The following is a 9,602-nucleotide window of genomic DNA, read 5'->3' on the forward strand; positions in this document are numbered from 1 at the left end:
CACATTTGCAGCTTTTATCGCTTAAAAATGCTTCCCAGCGCCTTCTGTACACTTTTTTTATTTTGACTCATAACTTCAAAAAGGATGCTTTCCCAGTAAAGTCTCTTGCTTTTTTGAGTATCGCTCTCACCTTTATACTAGTTACAGGCAGTGGTTTGAATCCCAAAGCTTTGGTTGGAGTTTTACACACATTTGCAGCTTTTATCGCTTAAAAATGCTTCCCAGCGACTGCTGAACACTTTTTCTATTTTGACTCATAACTTCAAAAAGGAAGCTTTCCCACTAAAATCTCTGGCTATTTAGAGTAGAACTCTGCCCTTTATACTAGTTACAGGCAGTTTTTTGCATCCAAAAGCTTTGGTTGGAGTTTTACACACATTTGCAGTTTTTTATTGCTTAAAAACGCTTCCCAGCGCCTGCTGTACACGTTTTCTATTTTGACTCATAACTTCAAAAAGGATGCTTTCCCAGAAAATTTTCTTGCTTTTTAGAGTAAAACTCTCCCCTTTATACAAGATACTGGCAGTGTTTTGAATCCCAAAGCTTTGGTTGGAGTTTTACACACATTTGCAGTTTTTATTGCTTAAAAATGCTTAACAGCTCCCTCTGCTGTACACGTTTTTTTATTGTAACTCATAACTTCACAAAGGATGCTTTCCCAGTAAATTCTCTTGCTTTTTAGAGTAGAACTCTCACCTTTGTACCAGTTACTGAAAGTGGTTTGAATCCCAAAGCTTTGGTTGGAGTTTTCCACACATTTGCAGTTTTTATTGCTGAAAAATGCTTCCCAGCACCCTCTGCTGTACACTTTTTTTATTTTGACTCATAACTTTACAAAGGATGCTTTCCCAGTAAATTCTCTTGCTTTTTAGAGTAAAACTGTCCCCTTTAGATTAGTTGCAGGCAGTGGTTTGAATCCCAAAGCTTTGGTTGGAGTTTTACACATATTTGCAGTTTTTATTGCTTGAAAATGCTTCCCAGCGCCTGCTGTACACTTTTTTTACTGTAACTCATAACTTCACAAAGGATGCTTTCCAAGTAAATTCTCTTGCATTTCAGAGTAAAACTCTCCCCTTTATACTAGTTACAGGCAGTGGTTTGAATCCCAAAGCTTTGGTTGGAGTTTTACACACATTTGCAGTTTTTAGTGATTAAAAATGCTTCCCATCTCCCTCTGCTGTCCACTTTTTTTTATTGTAACTCATAACTTCACAAAGGATGCTTTCCCAGTAAAGTCTCTTGTTTTTTCAAGTATAACTCTCCCGTTATACAAGTTACAGGCAGTGGTTTTGAATACCAAAGCTTTGGTTGGACTTTTACACACATTTGCAGCTTTTATCGCTTAAAAATGCTTCCCAGCGCCTGCTGTCCACTTTTTTTATTGTAACTTATAACTTCACAAAGGATGGTTTCCCAGTAAATTCTCTTGCTTTTTCGAGTAAAACTCTCCCCTTTATACTTGTTACAGGCAGTGGGTTGAATCCCAAAGCTTTGGTTGGAGTTTTACACACATTTGCAGTTTGTAGTGATTAAAAATGCTTCCCAGCTCCCTCTGCTGTCCACTTTTTTTTTATTGTAACTCATAACTTCACAAAGGATGCTTTCCCAGTAAATTCTCTTGCTTTTTCGAGTAAAACTCTCCCCTTTATACTAGTTACAGGCAGTGGTTTGAATCCCAAAGCTTTGGTTGGAGTTTTACACACATTTGCAGTTTTTAGTGATTAAAAATGCTTCCCATCTCCCTCTGCTGTTCACTTTTTTTTATTGTAACTCATAACTTAATAAAAGGCTGCTTTCCCAATAAAGTCTCTTGTTTTTTCAAGTATAACTCTCCCCGTTATACAAGTTACAGGCAGTGGTTTTGAATACCAATGCTTTGGTTGGACTTTTACACACATTTGCAGCTTTTATCGCTTAAAAATGGTTCCCAGCGCCTGCTGTACACTTTTATATTTTGACTCATAACTTCACAAAGGATGCTTTCCCTGTAAATTCGCTTGCTTTTTCGAGTAAAACTCTCCCCTTTATACTAGTTACAGGCAGTGGTTTGAATCCCAAAGCTTTGGTTGGAGTTTTACACACATTTGCAGTTTTTATTGCTTACAAATGCTTCCCAGCTCCCTCTGCTGTACACTTTTTTTAATTGTAACTCATAACTTCACTAAGGATGCTTTCCCAGTAAATTCTCTTTCTTTTTCGAGTAAAACTCTCCCCTTTATACTAGTTACAGGCAGTGGTTGTAATCCCAAAGCTTTGGTTGGAGTTTTACACACATTTGCAGTTTTTATTGCTTGAAAATGCTTCCCAGCGCCTGCTGTACACTTTTTTTATTGTAACTCATAACTTCACAAAGGATGCTTTCCAAGTAAATTCTCTTGCATTTCAGAGTAAAACTCTCCCCTTTATACTTGTTACAGGCAGTGGTTTGAATCCAAAAGCTTTGGTTGGAGTTTTACACACATTTGCAGTTTTTATTCTCCCTTTGCTGTCCACTTTTTTTTATTGTAACTCATAACTTCACAAAGGATGCTTTCCCAGTAACGTCTCTTGTTTTTTCAAGTATAACTCTCCCCGTTATACAAGTTACAGGCAGTGGTTTTGAATACCAAAGCTTTGGTTGGACTTTTACACACATTTGCAGCTTTTATCGCTTAAAAATGGTTCCCAGCGCCTGCTGTACACTTTTTTGATTTTGACACATACCTTCACAAAGGATGCTTTCACAGTAAATTCTTTTGCTTTTTAGAGGAGAACTCTCCCCTTGATACTACTTACAGGCAGTAGTTTTAAATCCCACAGCTTTGGTTGGATTTTTACACACATTTGCGGCTTTTATCGCTTAAAAATGCTTCCCAGCGCCTGCTGTACACTCTTTTTTATTTTGACTCATAACTTCAAAAAGGATGCTTTCCCAGGAAAGTCTCTTGCTTTTTAGAATAGAACTCTCCCCTTTATACGAGTCACAGGCAGTGGTTTGAATCCGAAATCTTTGGTTGGAGTTTTACACACATCTACAGTTTTTATTGCTTGAAAATGCTTCCCAGCGCTTACTGTACACTTTTTTAATTTTGACTCATAACTTCACAAAGGATGCTTTCCCAGTAAATTAATTTGCTTTTTTGAGTATCGCTCTCACCTTTATACTAGTTACAGGCAGTGATTTGAATCCCAAAGCTTTGGTAGGAGTTTGACACACATTTGCAGTTTTTATCGCTTAAAAATGCTTCCCAGCGACTGCTGAACACTTGTTTTTATTTGTAACTCATAACTTCACAAAGGATGCTTTCCAAGTAAATTCTCTTCCATTTAAGAGTAAAGCTCTCCCCTGTACACTAGTTAGAGGCAGTGGTTTGAATCCCAAAGCTTTGGTTGGAGTTTTACACACATTTGCAGTTTTTTATTGCTTAAAAACGCTTCCCAGCGCCTGCTGTACACGTTTTCTATTTTGACTCATAACTTCAAAAAGGAAGCTTTCCCACTAAAATATCTGGCTATTTAGAGTAGAACTCTGCCCTTTATACTAGTTACAGGTAGTTTTTTGCATCCAAAAGCTTTGGTTGGAGTTTTACACACATTTGCAGTTTTTTATTGCTTAAAAACGCTTCCCAGCGCCTGCTGTACACGTTTTCTATTTTGACTCATAACTTCAAAAAGGATGCTTTCCCAGAAAATTTTCTTGCTTTTTAGAGTAAAACTCTCCCCTTTATACAAGATACAGGCAGTGTTTTGAATCCCAAAGCTTTGGTTGGAGTTTTACACACATTTGCAGTTTTTATTGCTTAAAAATGCTTCCCAGCTCCCTCTGCTGTACACTTTTTTTTATTTTGACTCATAACTTCACAAAGGATGCTTTCACAGTAAATTATCTTGCTTTTTAGATTAGAACTCTCTCATTTATACTCGTTAAAGGCAGTGGTTTGAATCCTAAAGCTTTGGTTGGAGTTTTGCACACATTTGCTGTTTTTATTGCTTGAAAATGCTTCCCAGCGCCTCTGTACACTTTTTTTATTTTCACTCATAACTTCACAAAGGATGCTTTCCCAGTAAAGTCTCTTGATTTTTAGAATCAAATTCTCCCCTTTATACTAGTTACAGGCAGTGGTTTGAATCCCAAAGCTTTGGTTGGAGTTTTACACACTTTTGCAGTTTTTATTGCTTAAAAATGCTTCCCAGCGCCTGCTGTACACATTTTTTATTTTGACTCATAACTTCACAAAGGATGCTTTCCAAGTAAATTCTCTTGCTTTTTAGAGTAAAACTCTCCCCCTTATACTAGTTACAGGCAGTGGTTTGAATCCCACAGCTTTGTTTGGAGTTTTACACACATTTGCAATTTTTATTGCTGAAAAATACTTCCCAGCTCCCTCTGCTGTACACTTTTTTTATTGTAACTCATACCTTCACAAAGGATGCTTTCCCAGTAAAGTCTCTTGCTTTTTAGAGTAGAATTCTCCCCTTTATACTAGTTACAGGCAGTGGTTTGAATCCCAAAGCTTTGGTTGGAGTTTTACATACATTTGCAGTTTTTATTGCTTAAAACTGCTTCCCAGCTCCCTCTGCTGTACAGTTTTTTTATTTTGACTCATAAATTCACAAAGGATGCTTTCCCAGTAAATTATTTTGCTTTTAAGAGTGAAATTCTCCCCTTTATACTTGTTACAGGCAGTGGTTTGAATCCCAAAGATTTGGTTGGAGTTTTACACACATTTGCTGTTTTTATTGCTTAAAAATGCTTCCCAGCGCCTGCTGGACACATTTTTTATTTTGACTCATAACTTCACAAAGGATGCTTTCCAAGTAAATTCTCTTGCATTTTAGAGTAAAACTCTCCCCTTTATACTAGTTACAGGCAGTGGTTTGAATCCCAAAGCTTTGGTTGGACTTTTACACACATTTGCAGCTTTTATCGCTTAAAAATGCTTCCCAGCGCCTGCTGTACACTTTTTTTATTTTGACTCATAACTTCGCAAAGGATGCTTTCCAAGTAAATTCTCTTGCATTTCAGAGTAAAACTCTCCCCTGTACACTGGTTAGAGGCAGTGGTTTGAATCCCAAAGCTTTGGTTGGAGTTTTTCACACATTTGCATCTTTTATCGCTTAAAAATGCTTCCCAGCGCCTGCTGTACACTTTTTTTATTTTGACTCATAACTTCACAAAGGATGCTTTCCAAGTAAATTCTCTTGCATTTCAGAGTAAAACTCTCCCCTGTACTCTCGTTAGACGCAGTGGTTTGAATCCCAAAGCTTTGGTTGGGGTTTTACACACATTTGCAGTTTTTATCGCTTAAAAATGCTTCCCAGCTCCCTCTGCTGTACAATGTTTTTATTGTCACTCATAACTTCACAAAGGATGCTTTCCGAGTAAAGTCTCTTGCTTTTTGGAGTAGAACTCTCCCCTTTATACGAGTTACAGGCAGTGGTTTGAATCCTAAAGCTTTGGTTGGAGTTTTACACACATTTGCAGTTTTTATTGCTGAAAAATACTTCCCAGATCCCTCGAATGTACACTTTTTTTATTGTAACTCATAACTTCACAAAGGATGCTGTCCCAGTTAATTCTCTTGCATTTCAGAGTAAAATTCTCCCCTTTGTACGAGTTAGAGGCAGTGGTTTGAATCCCAAAGCTTTGGTTGGAGTTTTACACACATTTGCAGCTTTTATCGCTTAAAAATGTTTCCCAGCTCCCTCTGCTGTACAATTTTTTTATTTTCACTCATAACTTCACAAAGGATGCTTTCCAAGTAAATTCTCTTGCATTTCAGAGTAAAACTCTCCCCTTTATACGAGTTACAGGCAGTGGTTTGAATCCCAAAGCTTTGGTTAGATTTTACACACATTTGCTGTTTTTATTGCTTAAAAATGCTTCCCAGCACCTGCTGTACACTTTTTTTCTTTTCACTCATAACTTCATAAAGGATGCTTTCCGAATAAAGTCTCTTGCTTTTTGGAGTAGAACTCTTCCCTTTATACAAGTTACAGCCAGTGGTTTGAATCCCAAAGCTTTGATTGGAGTTTTACACACATTTGCAGTTTTTATCGCTGAAAAATGCTTCCCAGCGCCTGCTGTACACTTTTTTTATTTTCACTCAGAACTTCACAAAGTTTGCTTTCCCAGTAAAGTCTCTTGCTTTTTAGAGTAGAACTCTCCCCTTTATACTCGTTAAAGGCAGTCATTTGAATCCCAAAGTTTATTTGGAGTTTTACACACATTTGCAGCTTTTATCGCTTAAAAATGCTTCCCAGCGCCTGCTGTACACTTTTTTTTATTGTAACTCTTAACTTCACAAAGGATGCTTTCCCAGTAAAGTCTCTTGCTTTTTAGAGTATAACTTTGACATTTATACTGGTTACAGGCAGTGGTTTGAATCCCAAAGCTTTGGTTGGAGTTTTACACACATTTGGAGCTTTTATCGCTGAAAAATGCTTGCCAACGCCTGCTGTACACTTCTTTTTTTTTGACTTACAACTTCAAAAAGGACGCTTTCCCAGTAAATTCTCTTGCTTTTGAGAGTCGAACTCTCCCCTTTATACTAGTTACAGGCAGTGGTTTTAATCCCAAAGCTTTGGCTGGCGTTTTTCACACCTTTGCTGTTTTTATTGCTTAAAAATGCTTCCCAGCGCCTGCTGTACACCTTTTATATTTTGACTCATAACTTCACAAAGGATGCTTTCCCAATAAAGTCTCTTGCTTTTTAGAGTAGAACTCTCCCCTTTGTACTAGTTACAGGCAGTGGTTTGAATCCCAAAGCTTTGGTTGGTGTTTTTCACACATTTGCAGTTTTTATTGCTTAAAAATGCTTCCCAGCGCCTGCTGTACCCTTTTTTTTTTTGTAACTCATAACTTCGCAAATGATGCTTTCCAAGTAAAGTCTCTTGCTTTTTTGAGTGTCGCTCTCACCTTTATACTAGTTACAGGCAGTGATTTGAATCCCAAAGCTTTGGAAGGAGTTTTACACACATTTGCAGTTTTTATTGCTTGAAAATGCTTCCCAGCGCCTGCTGTACACTTTTTTTATTGTAACTCATAACTTCACAAAGGATGCTTTCTCAGTAAAGTCTCTTGTTTTTTCAAGTATAACTCTCCCCGTTATTCAAGTTACAGGCAGTGGTTTTGAATACCAAAGCTTTGGTTGGACTTTTACACACATTTGCAGCTTTTATCGCTTAAAAATGGTTCCCAGCGCCTGCTGTACACTTTTTTTATTTTGACTCTTAACTTCACAAAGGATGCTTTTCCAGTAAATTCTCATGCTTTTTAGAGAAATACTGTCCCCTTTAGATTAGTTGCAGGCAGTGGTTTGAATTCCAAAGCTTTGGTTGGAGTTTTACACACATTTGCAGTTTTTAGTGATTAAAAATGCTTCCCAGCGCCTGCTGTACACTTTTTTTATTGTAACTCATAACGTCACAAAGGATGCTTTCCCAGTAAATTCGCTTGCTTTTTCGAGTAAAACTCTCCCCTTTATACTGGTTACAGTCACTGGTTTGAATCCCAAAGCTTTGGTTGGAGTTTTACACACATTAGCAGTTTTTATTGCTGAAAAATGCTTCCCAGCACCCTCTGCTGTACACTTTTTTTATTTTGACTCATAACTTCACAAAGGATGCTTTCCCAGTAAATTCTCTTGCTTTTTAGAGTAAAACTGTCCCCTTTAGATTAGTTGCAGGCAGTGGTTTGAATCCCAAAGCTTTGGTTGGAGTTTTACACACATTTGCAGCTTTTATCGCTTAAAAATGGTTCCCAGCGCCTGCTGTACACTTTTTTTATTTTGACTCATAACTTCACAAAGGATGCTTTTCCAGTAAATTCTCTTGCATTTCACAGTAAAACTCTCCCCTTTATACTTGTTACAGGCAGTGGTTTGAATCCCAAAGCTTTGGTTGGAGTTTTACACACATTTGCAGTTTTTAGTGATTAAAAATGCTTCCCATCTCCCTCTGCTGTCCACTTTTTTTTATTGGAACTCATAACTTCACAAAGGATGCTTTCCCAGTAAAGTCTCTTGTTTTTTCAAGTATAACTCTCCCGTTATACAAGTTACAGGCAGTGGTTTTGAATACCAAAGCTTTGGTTGGACTTTTACACACATTTGCACCTTTTATCGCTTAAAAATGGTTCCCAGCGCCTGCTGTACACTTTTTTTATTTTGACTCATAACTTCACAAAGGATGCTTTCCCAGTAAATTCTCTTGCTTTTTAGAGTAAAACTGTCCCCTTTAGATTAGTTGCAGGCAGTGGTTTGAATCCCAAAGCTTTGGTTGGAGTTTTACACACATTTGCAGCTTTTATCGCTTAAAAATGGTTCCCAGCGCCTGCTGTACACTTTTTTTATTTTGACTCATAACTTCACAAAGGATGCTTTTCCAGTAAATTCTCTTGCATTTCACAGTAAAACTCTCCCCTTTATACTTGTTACAGGCAGTGGTTTGAATCCCAAAGCTTTGGTTGGAGTTTTACACACATTTGCAGTTTTTAGTGATTAAAAATGCTTCCCATCTCCCTCTGCTGTCCACTTTTTTTTATTGGAACTCATAACTTCACAAAGGATGCTTTCCCAGTAAAGTCTCTTGTTTTTTCAAGTATAACTCTCCCGTTATACAAGTTACAGGCAGTGGTTTTGAATACCAAAGCTTTGGTTGGAGTTTTACACACATTTGCAGTTTTTAGTGATTAAAAATGCTTCCCAGCGCCTGCTGTACACTTTTTTTATTGTAACTCATAACGTCACAAAGGATGCTTTCCCAGTAAATTCGCTTGCTTTTTCGAGTAAAACTCTCCCCTTTATACTTGTTACAGGCAGTGGTTTGAATCCCAAAGCTTTGGTTGGAGTTTTACACACATTTGCAGTTTTTATTGCTTAAAAATGCTTCCCAGCTCCGTCTGCTGTACACTTTGTTTTATTGTAACTCATAATGTCACTAAGGATGCTTTCCCAGTAAATTCTCTTGCTTTTTCGAGTAAAACTCTCCACTTTATACTAGTTACAGACAGTTGTTTGAATCCCAAAGCTTTGGTTGGAGTTTTACACACATTTGCAGCTTTTATCGCTTAAAAATGGTTCCCAGCGCCTGCTGTACACTTTTTTTATTTTGACTCTTAACTTCACAAAGGATGCTTTTCCAGTAAATTCTCTTGCTTTTTAGAGTAATACTGTCCCCTTTAGATTAGTTGCAGGCAGTGGTTTGAATTCCAAAGCTTTGGTTGGAGTTTTACACACATTTGCAGTTTTTAGTGATTAAAAATGCTTCCCAGCGCCTGCTGTACACTTTTTTTAATGAAACTCATAACTTCACAAAGGATGCTTTCCCAGTAAATTCTCTTGCTTTTTCGAGTAAAACCCTCTCCTTTATACTAGTCACAGGCAGTGGTTTGAATCCCAAAGCTTTGGTTGGAGTTTTACCCACATTTGCAGTTTTTAGTGATTAAAAATGCTTCCCAGCGCCTGCTGTACACTTTTTTTATTGTAACTCATAACTTCACAAAGCATGCTTTCCCAGTAAATTCTCTTGCTTTTTCGAGTAAAACTCTCCCCTTTATACTAGTTACAGGCAGTGGTTTTGAATACCAAAGCTTTGGTTGTACTTTTACACACATTTGCAGC

The sequence above is a fragment of the Phycodurus eques genome, unplaced genomic scaffold (genome assembly GCF_024500275.1).
Source record: "Phycodurus eques isolate BA_2022a unplaced genomic scaffold, UOR_Pequ_1.1 contig_112, whole genome shotgun sequence".
Classification (NCBI taxonomy): domain Eukaryota; kingdom Metazoa; phylum Chordata; class Actinopteri; order Syngnathiformes; family Syngnathidae; genus Phycodurus; species Phycodurus eques.